Source organism: Hoplias malabaricus, chromosome X2 (assembly GCF_029633855.1).
Source record: "Hoplias malabaricus isolate fHopMal1 chromosome X2, fHopMal1.hap1, whole genome shotgun sequence".
Lineage (NCBI taxonomy): Eukaryota > Metazoa > Chordata > Actinopteri > Characiformes > Erythrinidae > Hoplias > Hoplias malabaricus.
The window spans coordinates 5,571,093-5,587,375 of NC_089819.1; the positions used below are offsets into that span (position 1 = coordinate 5,571,093).

The following is a 16,283-nucleotide window of genomic DNA, read 5'->3' on the forward strand; positions in this document are numbered from 1 at the left end:
CAGTAATGAGTGACAACAGATTATTTGTCTGTTTGTTTCATTCATTCATTATCTGTAACCGCTTATCCAATTCAGGGTCGCGGTGGGTCCAGAGCCTACCTGGAATCATTGGGCGCAAGGCGGGAATACACCCTGGAGGGGGCGCCAGTCCTTCACAAGGCAACACACACACTCACACATTCACTCACACCTACGGACACTTGAGTCACCAATCCACCTACCAACGTGTGTTTTTGGACTGTGGGAGGAAACCGGAGCACCCGGAGGAAACCCACGCGGACACGGGGAGAACACACCAACACACCAACTCCTCACAGACAGTCACCCGGAGCGGGAATCGAACCCACAACCTCCAGGCCCCTGGAGCTGTGTGACTGCGACACCTACCTGCTGCGCCACCTTGCCGCCAAACCCTCTGCAGCATCACATGACTTCTGTAGACACACCCACAATTTGACTAGGCACTCCAGGCCAGAGAGCGACCTCTAAAATACCACTCATGTATCGCATGACTTCTATAGACACACCCAGAATTGGACTAGGCAGTCTAGGCCATAGAGCGACCTCTTCTGTTTGTTTCAGTAAGAATTTATTTGGCCAACCTACACAAATAGGGCCACAAATAGACTGGGGCTTTACAATTGCCAGGCTACACATACACATTTTCCTGCACACTAGCTTGCCACTTTGTGTAAGTCTATGTTTCTACCAGTCAGTTAGTTTCATTTATAAGCTAGTTAAGATTTAAGCTAGCCCGGAGGACAAGCTAGCTGCTGAGAATGTAGAGCTCTTTTTGAAAACCTCTAGTGCGATATTACATAAGTGGAGATATACACCTACGCTGTGTCCGAAACTGTGCGCTATTCACAATATAGTGCATTATGTTGTGGCTCCACCATTTTGTAGTAGTATCCGAAAACAATTTTCAGTGCATTCAAACAATGCCACAATGCACTGCAAACCCATGTACACTAACATAACAGATTACTCATAATCTAAAATCCAAAGCCCACAAGGTAGTGTCCTAAATCATTCACCATCCTCCTGAATTCAGTCCCCTATAATAGTGCACTATATAGTGAATAATGTAGCAAGTAGTGGATAGGGAGCCATTTCAGACACAGGGGTATTGTTAAAAGTCTCAATGCTGTAACAATCCGTAGATGTCATGCTACCCATGCTGTCTCATAAGTCAGTGCCTCAGAAGGCAACGTTTGACCTTAAGGTATCTGTAAACGAATCAGATTTGAGACACGCATCAAAGGCAGCCATGCGTCTCGACATTGCGAGGAAATTATTTTGGAGTTAATAGAACAAAAAGCTGGCAGCATCACATAATACAGTGGACTTAGGCGTGACTCAAAGTCTTCTTCCTCAAACTAGATATTTTATACCCAGCCTATATAAGCACCCATGGAATGTCATGGAATGTCCAACCAAATGACTTGGAAAAACTAACTGCATTGTAATCTGCTTCAAGATGTTTAACACTAAATGATGCAGTCTGGGTTGAGTTGGGTCAGTCATTCAGGGTCAGTCAGTTAGAATTAAATAAATGAGTTTAATAGTAAATCTAAACGTGACTTCAGAATGGTTGTGGATGCTAGTTCTTGCCGTATTTAGTTTACTAGCATGTATCCGTGACCCACCTATCATTATCAAACCTTTTTCGGTTGTGTTTAAAGTGTCACTCCAACATTACCTTGGTTTGGATGAAAACTGGAAAAAACTTTCTTAACTGAAAAAAGAGGCAGCTGTTCTTATCTACTCCAGTCCTGTTTGGGCTCAGATGGCATGTTTGTGACTGAAACATGATTATTTGATCATGTGACGTAAACAGGGCAAACATATACTATAAACTCAGTCATCCTGGGGTGAGGGTTTCTCACTGAGGAAGACATGTCAGGCAGTTGTTCCCTGCATGATGAAGTAATCCGATCAGAGTACTGTGCATAAAAATACACAAACAAGCCAGTGGCAAACCTCAGCTGTTTCAATCTGAATTAACGCCAGGAAGGCAAGCAGGTCAAAAGAGGTAAACCAGGAATTATTAATCTTAATCTGGTCGAGTGCTGTTAAGTCCGGTACAGAGAAAGAGAGAGCGAGAGAGAGACTCACACAGCTCTGATTGTCTCTTGCTTTTATCCACTGTCGCTCAGAAATAAGGGTCACAGATCAAACTGAAACAACCCCCCCCCCCCCATTCCATCCGCATGTAGATAGGGATTTGCCTCTTAATTGCTGTCTGCAGTTATGGCCTCCTCATCCTTATAGAGAACAAAAGGGAAAAAGCTTAGCGTCCGGTCGGCATGTCCTGGAGTGATGGACGGTTTTTAATAACTCTTCACACACACACACACACACACAGAAAGAGAGAATGAGAATACGCTGGGAATGAAGCATTGTATTTCTGTCAGAGCAATAGAGCTGTTCATCTGAAATAATAATAATAGCCCTAGTGAGGTACACTCTGCCCTTAAGACACAATACTAAGCATTAAAAGATCATAAATAAATAAGTATTACAATACAGGCTCAGGTATGGGACAAAAACACAGGCGTTTAAATCACAATACATAGCCTGAAGTTTTTGTAAATCTGACATTTCTTTTCAAATGAAGGTTAATAACAGGGAGTTTGTGCCACTTTGCTACAGTAACAGCCTCTACTCCTCTGGGAAGGCTTTAGATTAGATGCTGAAACATTGCTGTGAGGATTTAATAGCAGTGACATAAACATTAACGTGGTCAAGTGCTGAGGCGGGATGATTAGCTCTCAATCCCAAAAGTGGTAGATGGAGCTCTATCCCCACCCACCTCCCAAAAGTCCTGGAGAAGTGGGGGCTTTTAATGCCCCTCCAGTCGACCCTTGGCATTTGGCCTGATGACATTAAGCTGCGGTGGCATAGTGGCTCAACAGGTAGCATCATACTCACACAGCCTCCCCACTTTAGGTGACTGTCTGTGAGCTGTTTTCCGTGTTCTCCCTGTGTCTGTGTGGGTTTCCTCCAGGTGCAATGGTTTCCTCCCTCATTCCTAAAACACATGTTGCTAGGCTGTGTAAAACTGTCCTCATGGTGTTAATCTGTGAGTTTGTGTGAACCCCTGTGAATGACTGGCTCGTTGCCAGTGAATCCGGGGAGAAACGTGACCATGAAGAGAATGAAGCAGTTACAGAAAATGAATGAATGAATGAATTAACTAAAATTAGGCTGCTCCTGAGTGACTCAAGTAGCTGAAATCATTAGTTATAGAATGGGGTCTACAAACTTTTACGATATATAATGATTCTTAGATTAGTTAAAGCAACACAAGGTAGCATTTCAGGAAAGTGCCGTACAAACAAATCATGCTCCGCAAGTGTAGGGGTGCTCAGGAGAATGAACACAGTACTATATCATTGCTGTCCAATTAAAAACACGTATCTCCAAAAAGCTTTTAAGGAACAGGAAAATATAGAGCGATTTATACCCATTACAGCTCAGAAATGTAAAAATATCTTTGTGACGCATGTCCAAAAGTTTCCTATGCAAAATGGACTCGTGTATTGTTGACTGCAAATAATGACAAACACAAATTTCGTTTAGTGAATTCCAACGTGCCACGTCCTGCAGCGTATTCTCCAAAAACATGAATCCATGTTTTTTTACTATCCTGATTGAAATCAGTATATTTAATTCTATATTCTATTCAGAGATTGGAGAACCGTTCTGACCAATCAGAGGACTCGTTAGGCATGTGTTGAATGCTATTGGCTAGGAATCCTGTTTCTGTGACTGAGAGCCTCCAACTAAAAGCCTTCTCCAGTCGAGGGTCGGTGTAGAAAATGGAATGGAAAAATGGGACTTTACCCTTTCGTGCCTAACGAGTCCTCTGATTGGTTAGAAGGGTTCTCCAATGTCTGAACAGCTTTTCAGTCTTTTTAATATTAGCTGCTATGAACAGATGGATATGTAACAAATGTAAAAAAGTGAAAACCGCTAAAAAAAGAAGATTGTTTTGATCGGACAGCGACGGTACATCATTCTGAAATATATTCAGTATATAGTCTTTCACTCAGGGCTGTAACAGGGATTCCCTTCCAAAAAATAAATAAATAAATATATTGAAATCATGTATTCTGTCAAACCAAATATTACATAAGATCACAAGGAACATAGTCATAACATGTTTTAGGTGCTGTGCAGGACACGTCTATGACTATCCTCGGAGCACCCACACACACACACACACACACACACACACGTAATCAACACCCTCACTGCTCTGAATCCCTTTTCTCAACTAAAGAAAACACACACACACACACACATTAGATTTATGGCCCGGTGAATTTGCCCCGAGCCAAAAGCAATAATCTATAAGAGCTTAAACGCGGATGTGTCGAAGAGGAGGAGAGCGAGAGCAAAACAGGTGCCCCCCCCTCCCCCCTCTCCACTGGACCGGAGAGACCACAGCATACCAAACACACACAGACAGACAGACAGACAGACAGAGAGAGACAGAGAGAGAGAGAGAGAGAGAGAGAGAGCGAGAGAGAGAGCGAGAGAGAGAGCGAGAGCGAGCATGGGGGGCAAAATAGGTGTCCCCATACAAGATTAGAGTCACCACTGCATACCAAACAGACAGACAGACAGAGAGACAGAGAGAGAGAGCAGGTGTGTACTCAAAAGGGCCATTCATTCTCCTAAAAACATGGGAGACAGATCGTACTTCGCTCAAAACTTTTCCAATACATCTCTCACTCTATATATATATTTTTTTACAGATCTTCATTTCTTTAAAATATATTCAGATCAGCCACAAGAATAAAACTGCTGACAGGTAAAATGAACCACATTGCTTACCTTACAAGCACATGTCAAATGGTGTGTTAAATAGAGCAAGGTGTCAAGTGAATACTCATCTCTTGAAGTTGGATTCTGAAAAGGGACAAAGTGTGTTTGTAGTCATCATTTTCATTGTCTGTACCCGCTTATCCAGTTCACGGTCGCGGTGGAGGTACGGAGCCTATCCATTATCACTGGGTACAAGGCGGGAACACACCCTGGAGGGGGCACCAGTCCTTCGCAGGGCGACACACACTCGCACACAAGGACAGTTTTGAGGCGCCAATCCATCTACCACCATGTGTTTTTGGACCATAGGAGGAAACCTGAGCATCCGGAGGAAACCCACACGGACACACGCCACCCTGCCGCCCCATTTTTGGTCAGTGTATCTCAAAACAGCAGGTTTTCTCCAGGTATTTCTGCTACGCAGTTGTTGGAACTTGACAAAAGTGTTCAGAGGAAGAACAAATCAATAGAACCTCAATGAAAACATTGTGGCATTTTGACATTTTGGCCTTTTTTCTGCTTCTAACACATCGACTTCAAGACTAGCCTACTCTTAATTTGCTGCCTAATGTATCCCACCCCTGAACAAGTGCCATTACAATAAGATTCACTTCACCTGTCAGTGGTTTTAATCTGTCCAACATGGGTCCTGGAAATGTCTTGCTGAAATAACCATGGACTCCTTGAGATAAAACATCACATTTATTCATTCATTCATTGTTGGTAACCGCTTATCCAGTTCAGGGTGGAAGGTTTGGAGCCTCCCCAGAATCATTGGGCGCAAGGCAGGAATACACCCTGGGGGGCACATCACATTTATGTATCTCTAAAACCTTTCCCCTTTCTATCCTTTGCCCCTCACTCCATCTTCCACTCTCCCTTTTCTCTCTCTCTCTCTCTGTATTTTTGTTTTTCTTTCACTCTGCATTTTTGGAATCTCCCTCTATGTGCTCGGAACCTCTTTTCCGTGTCCTTTCTCTCAATGTCCTCTGCATAATCGCTCTTTCTCTCTCATTCTTCATGTCTCTCACTCCCCCCGTTCTCTCTGGAGATGCTTGCTCTATCCTCACCCCACTCACTTCGTCTTTCTTCATCTCTCTTCACATTGCGCTCTGCATTTCTCTGTATTGTTTTTCATTTGTTATGAAATGTGAAACATGCTTTTAATTGTCATTGCACACCCGTACAGCAAAGCAGATTCTCCATTCAATCCATGGCAATGCACACACACACACACACACACACAAGTTCTCTCTCCCACACATTTTCAGCACACACACACACATACATCTAGAGCCGCAGGCAGCCACTTCAGTGCCAGGGGAGCAGTTGGGGGGGTAGGCACATTGCTCAAGGGCGTTTCAGCTGTGGATGCTGAGGGAGGATAAAATGTGATTGAAATCTTTACCAGTTGCTCTGTTTGGCGGCAATAATTTAACTCCAAAATAGATGCAATACCCATCCTCCTAGGGCTGGATGATGTGGCCAAAATGTATCACAATATATTTCTAAACTTCAGTCGATATAATTCAGATATCGATATAAAAAACATAAAAACCACCAAAAAACTGCCGAGAACAAACATTAACCTCCTGGTTTTGTCAATATTCATACTTTTAAACTAACTTTTTTTAAATTGAGGGCAGCACCCTGTAATGATCGTCAGTCAGTGACAGATGCTGTAAATAATGTATACTTGTATTGTTGGACACCTTCATTCATTCATTCATTGTCAGTAACCCTTATCCAGTTCAGGCTTGCGGTGGGTCCGGAGCCTACCTGGAATCACTGGGCGCAAGGCGGGAATACACCCTGGAGGGGGCGCCAGTCCTTCACACGGCAACACACACACTCACACATTCACACCTATGGACACTTTTGAGTCACCAATCCACCTACCAACGTGTGTTTTTGGACTGTGGGAGGAAACAGGAGCACCCGGAGGAAACCCACACAGACACAGGGAGAACACACCAACTCCTCAAAGACAGTCACCCGGAGCGGGACTCGAACCCACAACCTCCAGGTCCCTGGAGCTGTGTGACTGTGACACTACCACCATGCCCCCCTAATAAAAAAAAAGAAATAATAATAATAATGTGGTATAGAAATCAAATTTGGTTGGGAAACACACCATATGAAAAACTTAAAAGTTAAATGTATGATAAACGGAGTATATATATATTTTAGACATATATGTGCACACCATTCATGAACCATTCTTCCAACATGCAGCAAAAGTGGTCAAACCATTTAGGTACTGGTAGGTGTCCAAACATTTTTGGCCACTTATTAGACAGCATTACATTAAAGGTTTCACGAGTATATATTTTTTACATTTATATTGTTATACTCTTCCTTCCAGTTCCCCAGACTAATGAGATCAGTCAATAAGGCTGTTTGGTCAGACTGGACATTTTTTTTGTTTGAAAGTTAACGCACTTTTGAGTGACCCTAATAGGCTGCCTATACGACACATTCAGCAAACTGTGTTCAATGTGAAGCTAAATAAATTCAAACTCACAGTGAAGATAAGACACAAAAACGCTGTAAATTGGATGTGGCTGACATTATAAGGACACTTCATTATCATATGAAGTGGAACAGCTGACGGTCCCTGACATTAACATTCCTCTGCCATTGTGGCCGAGCAGAGAAAAGGTTCTCCATGGGAATGACTGTCCAGTTTGGACGAGTGCTTTCCATCATAGCAGTCTGAAGGGCATAGTTTGGCTACAACTTTTTTTCTCCCTTAGCAACCATAGGCTCTTTTCCTCATTACAGTGGCTTGTGAAGCGTTTTAAATTGACAGAGCCATCACTGTTGGATTTTATTAAAGTTGTCACTGGCATTTCAATATATTTTATACTTAATGAATAATACTTAAAAAATAAGAGCAGTCATTTCCAATCCACCTGTTAGTTAGGTCTCTCCCAATCCCACAGTTCTACAAAACTAGGAGGTAGAAGGACAACACAAGGCTCCTCAAAGATGGGTGGGTTACTAGTTCAATCTCAGTTGGTGATGTATTTAAAAATATAAATAATTGATTTGGTTTCATCTTTTTTTTTTTGTAAAGTCTTTCTACATATCGGTCGCTTTTGATGTTATTGAAGTGCATACTTCAGCAGTCATTGCACGTCTGAAATAATGGCTGCCTCCATATATCAAATGTGTGGACAAAAATGTTATTTTTAACTTTACAATGTGTTTTTAATAAACCAGAGTAATCCCACCATATTATAGATTATAAGTTTTACCATCTAATGTTTCTTTTAAGGAGAAGTATAACCCAATTCTGCTGCATCAGCTCACAAACACCCTATGGATAACATTATGCTGAGAGATGAGGGAGAGGTAGGGGTTACTTACTCACCCAGGAGAGGGAGAGGAAAAGGGGGGAGGGGGAGAGAGAGGGAGAGAGAGAGAGAGAGAGAGAGAGAGTGTAAGACCCAGCTACATAGCCCATATTATACAGCCCTCGTAATATTTTCATTTTTTTACCCAATATTCTCTCAATTTTTTAGTCATTATCCATTCCACAGGTTAGCAAGGTCCCCCCACCCAATCACACAATGCTAGCGAACAAAGTGAAGACTAGCACTTTTTCTCAAAAACATTTAAAAGCCTCTTCTTTACAACCAATGGCTAATGCTACATCATTGAAGCTCAACACGCTTGGAGGACACTAACTGTCCAACTCTGTTATGTTAGCTAACAGACTACATTTGCAGGCAACTATTACAGAAGAAGATAGCAGGATGTCCTACCCTACAGGGAGAGAGAGAAGAGAATATCTGGGCCACAAAGTAAAGTATCTTAAAGTGCCACGTTTGGATTGGTTTAACTACAAGTTACATTCATTCATTCATTCATTGTCTGAAACCCTTATCCAGTTCAGGGTCACGGTGGGTCCAGAGCCGACCTGGAATCACTGGGTGCAAGATGGGAACACACTCTGAAGGGGGCGCCAGTCCTTCACAGGGCGACACACACTCACACCTACGGACACTTGAGTCACCAATCCATCTACCAACGTGTGTTTTTTTGGATCAACGGAGGAAACCGGAGCTACAAGTTACATGATTTGCAAAATAAAATAATACAAATTTCAACCTTGTATTATGCTGGGATCACATTACACAAATTTACCCCGATTTGGACACAATTTTGTCGTATGCAACAAATTCCCAGCGTAGGACACGGAAAGCGTTGGGGACAAGGAATGTTCGTGTAGTGTGACATAATCAAAAATCAGCGATGTGGCATCTGGAATGCCCCACGACACCCTGCCGAAAATCTAGGATGTCTGAAATATCCTACAACACGTTCCTTGGCAACGACCAATAGGAGGTCAGAACGCTCTCTGGCACACAAGTAAACATGGAGAAGAGAAAGAGGGATGTAGCTACATTTATGTAATGCTCTTGACATGTTGACACGTTACCTCATTTTCTCTTTTGCAGGATATACAATCCATACTGTCCTCATCATAACACCCAGGAAAAAAGGTCTAAAATCATATTCCCATTGTCTTCTTTTTTTTTTTTGGGAACACAAAACTGCCAGCGTTACACACAGCGATTACGTAGCACTGGCTGACAGTTTCTTGACCCACCTCCCCTATGACCTTTGAACTAGTGTTGCCAGTTTCCCAACCAAGACATGACACAAAAATAACTTTTACGCTAATCTGACACAGTGAATGCTGTGAAAAAAAAACAAAAAACATTTATCGTGCAGTCTGATCTCAGCATTAAAAGACTCAGCTCACAAAACACTTGGGACAAGCTTGAGATGAAGAGATGATGAATCTGCACTGAAGAAACACTGAATATAGTTGTCAAAAAGAGATATTGTTGAAAAGTGATTAATTTCATTTTAAATCTATATTTTATTCTTATTCTCTTATACAGTGGAACCTCTACTTACGAACGCCTATACTAACGAACTTTCCAAGATACGAACCAGGCATTTGAATATTTTTTGCCTCCACCAACAAACCATGACTCTAGAAACGAACCCGAGCCTCCGCTGAGCCGGGGGCTGGAAATGGCCACTGCCCCCAATAGGCGAGTCTCCCAGCGCGCCCAGACTTGAGTGAGCTTTTAAGATTAGCAAATTGTAATTTTAGCATCGAAACAGACATTGAAATTCGTGCTAAGTTAAGCCGTATCTACGCTTCGTCTCCCCACATTCACCCGCCTACTCTCCGTTATTCCACCCACCCCCACCTCCCGTCATACAGCCAGTGCCCGTGTTACTCCTCCAGCCAGTCGTCACGTTTTCGATATGTAACCACTTAACTTTATTTCTTTTTTATTACTGTTACCACTGTATTTATTTTTATTTTTAGTAATGCTATATGTACTTTTTTTTACTAATTTGAGAGTTTTGTAAACATCTAATAACATATATATTCTGTTCTCTTTTCTCTTCTCTTTTCAGTTTATAACCTTGATGAAGCTTGTTTATAGAACAATTGAGGGTAATAACATTTATACTCCCACTGATGTGGGAAGAGAGTGACCAAGTCGCAACCAAGTAACATCTCTGTAAACTTTTCTCTACTTCCAAATAAAACATCCTTACTCCCTTCACACACACATGACTCTGTCTAATTTGTTCTCAACAACCTCAACAAACACCTCGATCCAACAATCGGCAGAGCCAGCCAGGAGCCTTTACATCAAGAATCAAGATCCGTCTTCTGAAAAAGCCCAAAGACAAGTTTGAGCCGCAAGCTGTGCCGATTTCAACACCTGCTGTGCTCTGAGAGACGAAGGACCCATAAACAGAAACATCTGTCCAAACCACACAGTGGTGAGTTGATTGGTGCTATCATTACTGAAGGAAACAATCAATTAATGGTTATGTATTAAAACTTATTTGATGCTAAGTTAACTACATTTAATGAGGTTAATGGAGTAATACTGTAGACATAAAAGTGTGATCCTAAGCTTTATCAACCCTTTGGATGTTTTGAAAAGTATTGCTAAACAGTTATCCCAAGGATTGATTAACATCTTAGAGGTTGGCATGACTTCGAAGTAAATATAGTTCAGTTACGACATCTGTTCAACGTGAACGCGGTAACTGTGGTTTTCTTCCCCACATGGGGTTCTGGAAATGACTCGAGTACAATACTTGTAAAAATGTAGGCCTACTTTCTTTGTAAATACATAAGTCTATTTTCTGTTTGTTGTGGCATTTGCCAAGTGTTTGTCTCAGCGGTGTGGAGAAAAAGGGGGGTTAAATTAATTTGTGCTGCACATCTTATCACTTTAAACGGCCTTCTAGGCTCTCTCAGCAAGTCTTATCTTTTCACCCTCCCTTCTTGACTCTCGCACTTGGTGTATGTGTGTGTTTGTCTCTGTGTTAACTATAACGGAGCAAGGCAGAGTTGAAATGCAAGAAGACAAAGTTTCTGAAGATGGTGAAAGACCGACTACTGAGAAACATGCTTCTGCACCTCCAGGAGTTTCAGTTGATGAGATGCTTGAATGTATAAGCCAATATTTTGATGCAAGGTTTGGCTTGAAAGGGCAATGTGAAAAAATTCATAATAAATACACCATCAATCAGAAAGAAGATGGGAGTTGGGGGTTAGAAGACATCAAACGAGTGTTTGGAAAGTCACAGCGCATGTCTAATAGTGCCGCTAAAGATGCTTTACATGTTTTGCTTGCAGCTGAAATCTGGCTTCACGAGTCATTGTTGAGATGACCGGCTAAAAAAATAAAATCAAAGCAGAACAGGCAAAGGTTTCTGCATTGGCAGAATATGCACTAAAGAATATAGGTGTCAAAGAGAGACATTGCGGGAAAGTGATTAATTTCATATTAATTCTATATTTTATTCTGATTCTCTTACACTTTGCTTGAGATCTTGTCTCTTCTCTGCCTGTGCATCATCAGTTTATAACCTTGATGCTTGAGAGGAAGAATGTTTATAGAACAATTGAGGGTGATAACATTTTTTATGCTCCCAGTGACGTGGGAAGAGTGACAAAGTCACGACCAAGTAACATCTCTAAACTTTTCCATCTCTACTTTCAAATAAAACATACGTACTCTCTTCACACACACGTGACTCTAATTCATTCTCAACAAACACCTCATTCATTCATTGTCTGAAACCACACACACACATTTTTTTAAACTCCCCTTATTATTCTGTTCATCCTGAATTATGCACAATTATGTCCAAAATCGTTGTCCTCTCAACAGTGTGTTGACATCTGTAGAAAAAAAGATGTGGATCTCAACAAAGCCGGATTTCGAAGCTGTACTTGATGTACAAGTTTTAGTGTGAATAAGTGGTTCACTGCTGAGACGGCCATTGTGCTTCAGGCAATTAATTCCTGAGAGCTAAATGAGTAAATGGGGGCCTAATTATCAATTATATATTGTTAAAAGCCAACAATTACATCACGCAACCGGGTCTCTTTAGTGCAACAATCTTTAGGATCAGCTATCTCTCCTTTTACTATTCTAAAGACGGCACACACACACTGGCTGAATTACTTGAGGCTAAAAGTCCACTGGTAGAAAATGGCACCTATCTGCAGCACCCTTTTTTGTCACAAAAAAAAATCATCTACCAAGGACTACAACTTCTACTGTACACTCTCAGAGAAAGGGTACGGTAGAGGTACATTATTGGTCACTAAAAGTACCTTTAAAAGACACAGCAGTAGTTTTAAAGTCTGTCTTTGTTCCCTAAAAGGTACATTACATTCTCTTCTCCGGAAGAAGGTGTCATTTGTATTTCCTTATAGACCTGTGTAAAATAAAAGAACATAATATAAATCCTGGAGATGAAATGAGGCTTATGAAATCATCACAACGTTAAAATCTACCATTATAATAGAATAATATGCATTTATGTTAATTAAAAAGGTACTGAATTTGTACCTTGAGGGTACCACCACAGTGACAGTTATTCTAACAGTGTACATCAGCTAGTGGAGCCATAAGGAGACAAGAGCTTGTGGAGCAGTGGAACTGTGTTCACTGAAGTGATGGAGCACCACCCAATGTCTTTGGGACCAATATGGCATGTAAACCTTCCTTTAATAATGTATGTTTAATAGGATAAACCAGAGACAAGTTTCCACTGTGCTTGATAATCACGTTAGCCTAATCTAATCTAAAAGGAACAAAACAGAGCATGCTATTGATCAACTGTTTTGATACTGAACTCTATGGCACTTCTGCTGCATTCATTCATTGGAGTCTGGGCTTAAGCACCAATGCCACCAGAGCTTTTAGCACAGACACAACCAAATAAAAAGACACTCATGATGGAAGAAAAGAGGATAAATCAATGTGAGCGTTTCTGTTGGGGCGGTATCAAATCCAATCAGCCATGAACCCGCAGATGCCAGGGTTAAGTGTATTGCAGCGGATTTGAGGGAAATAATAAAGCACCTGGGTTTCATCATTAAACATCCTGGTGTTACAGAAGATTCTGCTTCTGTTGAAAGTCATCTGAGGTCAAGATAAGCTTGGTAAAAGACAGCTAAACTAACCAAATGTTTCACTGACGAAATATTATTCATATTGCAAGATGAGTCCATAGAAAATCAAGAAACTAAATGGGACTGAATGGGCCTGAGGTCACAAGTGTTGTGTTCTGTTGCTCCTAAACTGTGCTCTCTGGAGTGATAGAGCACCCTCAAACTGATTCAAGAGGAGTTGGAGTGGTATTTTTTCATCCATCATCAGTCCCTGTCCTCACTACTGTTTATGTGGCTGAACTGCAATTATATCCTCACAGAGGAGTACAGAATGTAACTGTGCCAAAGAAAAATAAACTGACATATTAATTTCCTTGATGTCAGAAGAAACATTTGACAATCAGGTGACTTCCTGCTACAGGGCATAGTACTTCAGCTGGTTAAAATGCTATGGTTAACAGGAAAATGCGGTTGCTTGCATATCATCAACACCAACATCAAGGTCAGTGTGATGCTTTCACTCCAGATAACTCATAAAATGTCATGTGTATTCATATTCATAATTCATTTTATTATTTATATGTTTGTTTTTTTCCCCTTTCACTACTGAAATTATTTAGCTTTATCTTAATTTATCTAGTTGTCATCTTAGGGCTTTTGGTTTGTTTGTTTGTTTTTAACGTGGGTGGGTGTTAATATTAAAAACTGAGGCAGCCCATCATTTGCTTGTGCAGCCTTGCATGATTGTTCAAAATCATCGTCTAATTCCTCAATAAAACACACATATATATGATTTTCAAATAAAATGGACACCCTATAAATGTTGCCGCTGGTAAAATCATTTGAAAGTATCTCAGAAAAAGGGAAAGAAAACAAACAAAGTGATCCTTTATCTAATGAAGTCTCGGACTTAAAGCCCAGATTAATAAACGAAACATTTGTTGACATATAAGAAGAATTAGTTAACAGGAAAAGATAGTAACATGACCAACAATACAATAGATGGATAGAATAAGAGAAATTATTTATCAATGGTAGCATCTCAAAGCCTAAGGGTCCTCAATAGAATAGTCCTCTGAAGACAGTGACAGTTCTCTCAAACAGAACAGTCTAAAGAGGCAGCATGGAGCAGTCACTCAAAAGTATTCGCCATCTGCAGCTGCGATGCAAAAGAATGTGAATAAATTCAGCATTAAACTTAAATTTCTATGTAGAAGTAGAATATATGTTTCATAGGACTACTACAGCAATTCAATATATATATATAAACAGTAGGGGCAATATACAATAAGTTAAGTGGCTTTTTCATGACGTACATGCGCACTGAGTTCGGGCAAACGAAGTACATGAAGACTACATACATTTCATGCCTGTATATGAAAGACCTTTACATTAGAACAGGCTTCAGTGACGTAACTGCCCAAAAATGCATCTGTGGCCGTGGGAGGCTGCAATTAAGAAGCCTAAAGTCCCAAGCAGAATAACTGATAACTGTTTGGGGCATTTTTGTTGTTTTACTTTATCCTCGGGGGCAGCCATGGCCTAGAGAAGCAAGACTGCGGCTGGTCGCCAGTTCAATTCCAGGCCCAGGGACCAGCAAGAGAAAATATCCACAGCTGATATATCTAAAAATATTCACAACATATATTCAAGGCACTTAACCCCCAAACTACTCCCCGGGTGCCAAGGTGGTTGGCAGCATACTGCTCTGGTTTCGTGTGTGTTCACTGCCCCTAGTGTGTGTGAAGGACTGCTCACTAATGTGTGTTTGTGTGTTCACTACCACGGATGAATCAAATGCAGAGAAGCATTCCCCAAGGGAATATTTGTACTTTTTTCATTCTTCTTCCCCTATACTACATACATAATAAGAACATTTTTGTAAAGGTTATTTTTATATATTTTAATCTTATCAAGTAGAATTTGCATGTGTCTACACTAAATGTAGAAAACCTATGCATACAATGACTTTCATCCCAGACATCTTGCTGTCTATAGAGAATGGGGGTGAGGTAATTGTATGTATAAAAGGCCTGTAGTTCCTACATGGAAAAATTAATAATGTATCAAAACATACATTATCTGAGAATGTGCAGTTAAACCATGTGTAAAAAAAACACTTTCCCCACAGTCATTATGGATGGCATGGCCATTAACAACTTCAGAGCACTCAAAAAACAACAAATAATCAGTTAAATGAATTGATGTTAACTACAATACCGTGTTGAAAAACCGAACCATCGCGATAAAGCTGAGGCTCAGAATCGCCTCATCCTTCTGTGGACTCAAACTGTATTTACTACGTTGTTTTACAGCAGAACCACTGGCTTGAGGGGGAATATAAGGTCGTGGGTCAGCATTAATCCTCCTTAGAGATATAAAATTAACGTTAATACCATCAGTAATGACCAATAAATGACAATTACAAACGTTAATAACAGCCTGCTACAAAACATATCACAATGGCCTAAAAGCTGTAGATGCAGCCGTATTCAACTGTAAACAATGACATTTTGCAATTTCGAAGGCGGGAAAAATATGATTAACTTCCATTTCCCTCAAAAGAAATCACGAAATCGGTACGTTTTAGCACCTCGTTCATTTTTACGCTAGAGTTGAAGGGAAGGCGGGTAAACTTGGCAACGTCAGCTCCTCTCGCGCTGCCCTAGCAACCAGCGCAACGTTCCAAACTCACTCCACAACAGTCTTCACCAAAACAACTAAACTAACTACCTAAATAAAATAATACAAATTAAACTTCCCATAATACAATCATATTCAATTCGTGTAAAGCGCGCAAAAATCCCTGACAAAAACGTCTGATAACTGCCAGGAACAATAAAAAATTAATAATTTAATTATTGATTCATTTTTCTTCAGTGTTTATGGTTTTTGGTCATAACATCCTGCGACATTAAAATAATTTGTTAATAAATATGAATAAATTACTCATTCAAATTCCTCAATTTAATTTTGCTTACGTTCG

The 16,283-nt window shown here is 40.7% G+C and overlaps 2 protein-coding genes across 10 annotated transcripts in view; one reads left to right on the forward strand and one right to left on the reverse strand.

Annotated features, from left to right (window-relative positions):
* The window catches only part of LOC136676432 (splicing regulator ARVCF-like), a 292,709-nt gene that overhangs the window by 276,082 nt on the left and 344 nt on the right, over positions 1-16,283 (reverse strand). The window lies entirely within an intron of this gene.
* Positions 10,552-16,283, forward strand: part of LOC136676435 (transport and Golgi organization protein 2 homolog) — a 40,553-nt gene continuing 34,821 nt past the window's right edge. The window contains exon 1 of the mRNA XM_066653457.1: positions 10,552-10,659. The gene's annotated coding sequence lies outside the window, so the exon portion shown is untranslated. The remainder of the gene's footprint in view (positions 10,660-16,283) is intronic.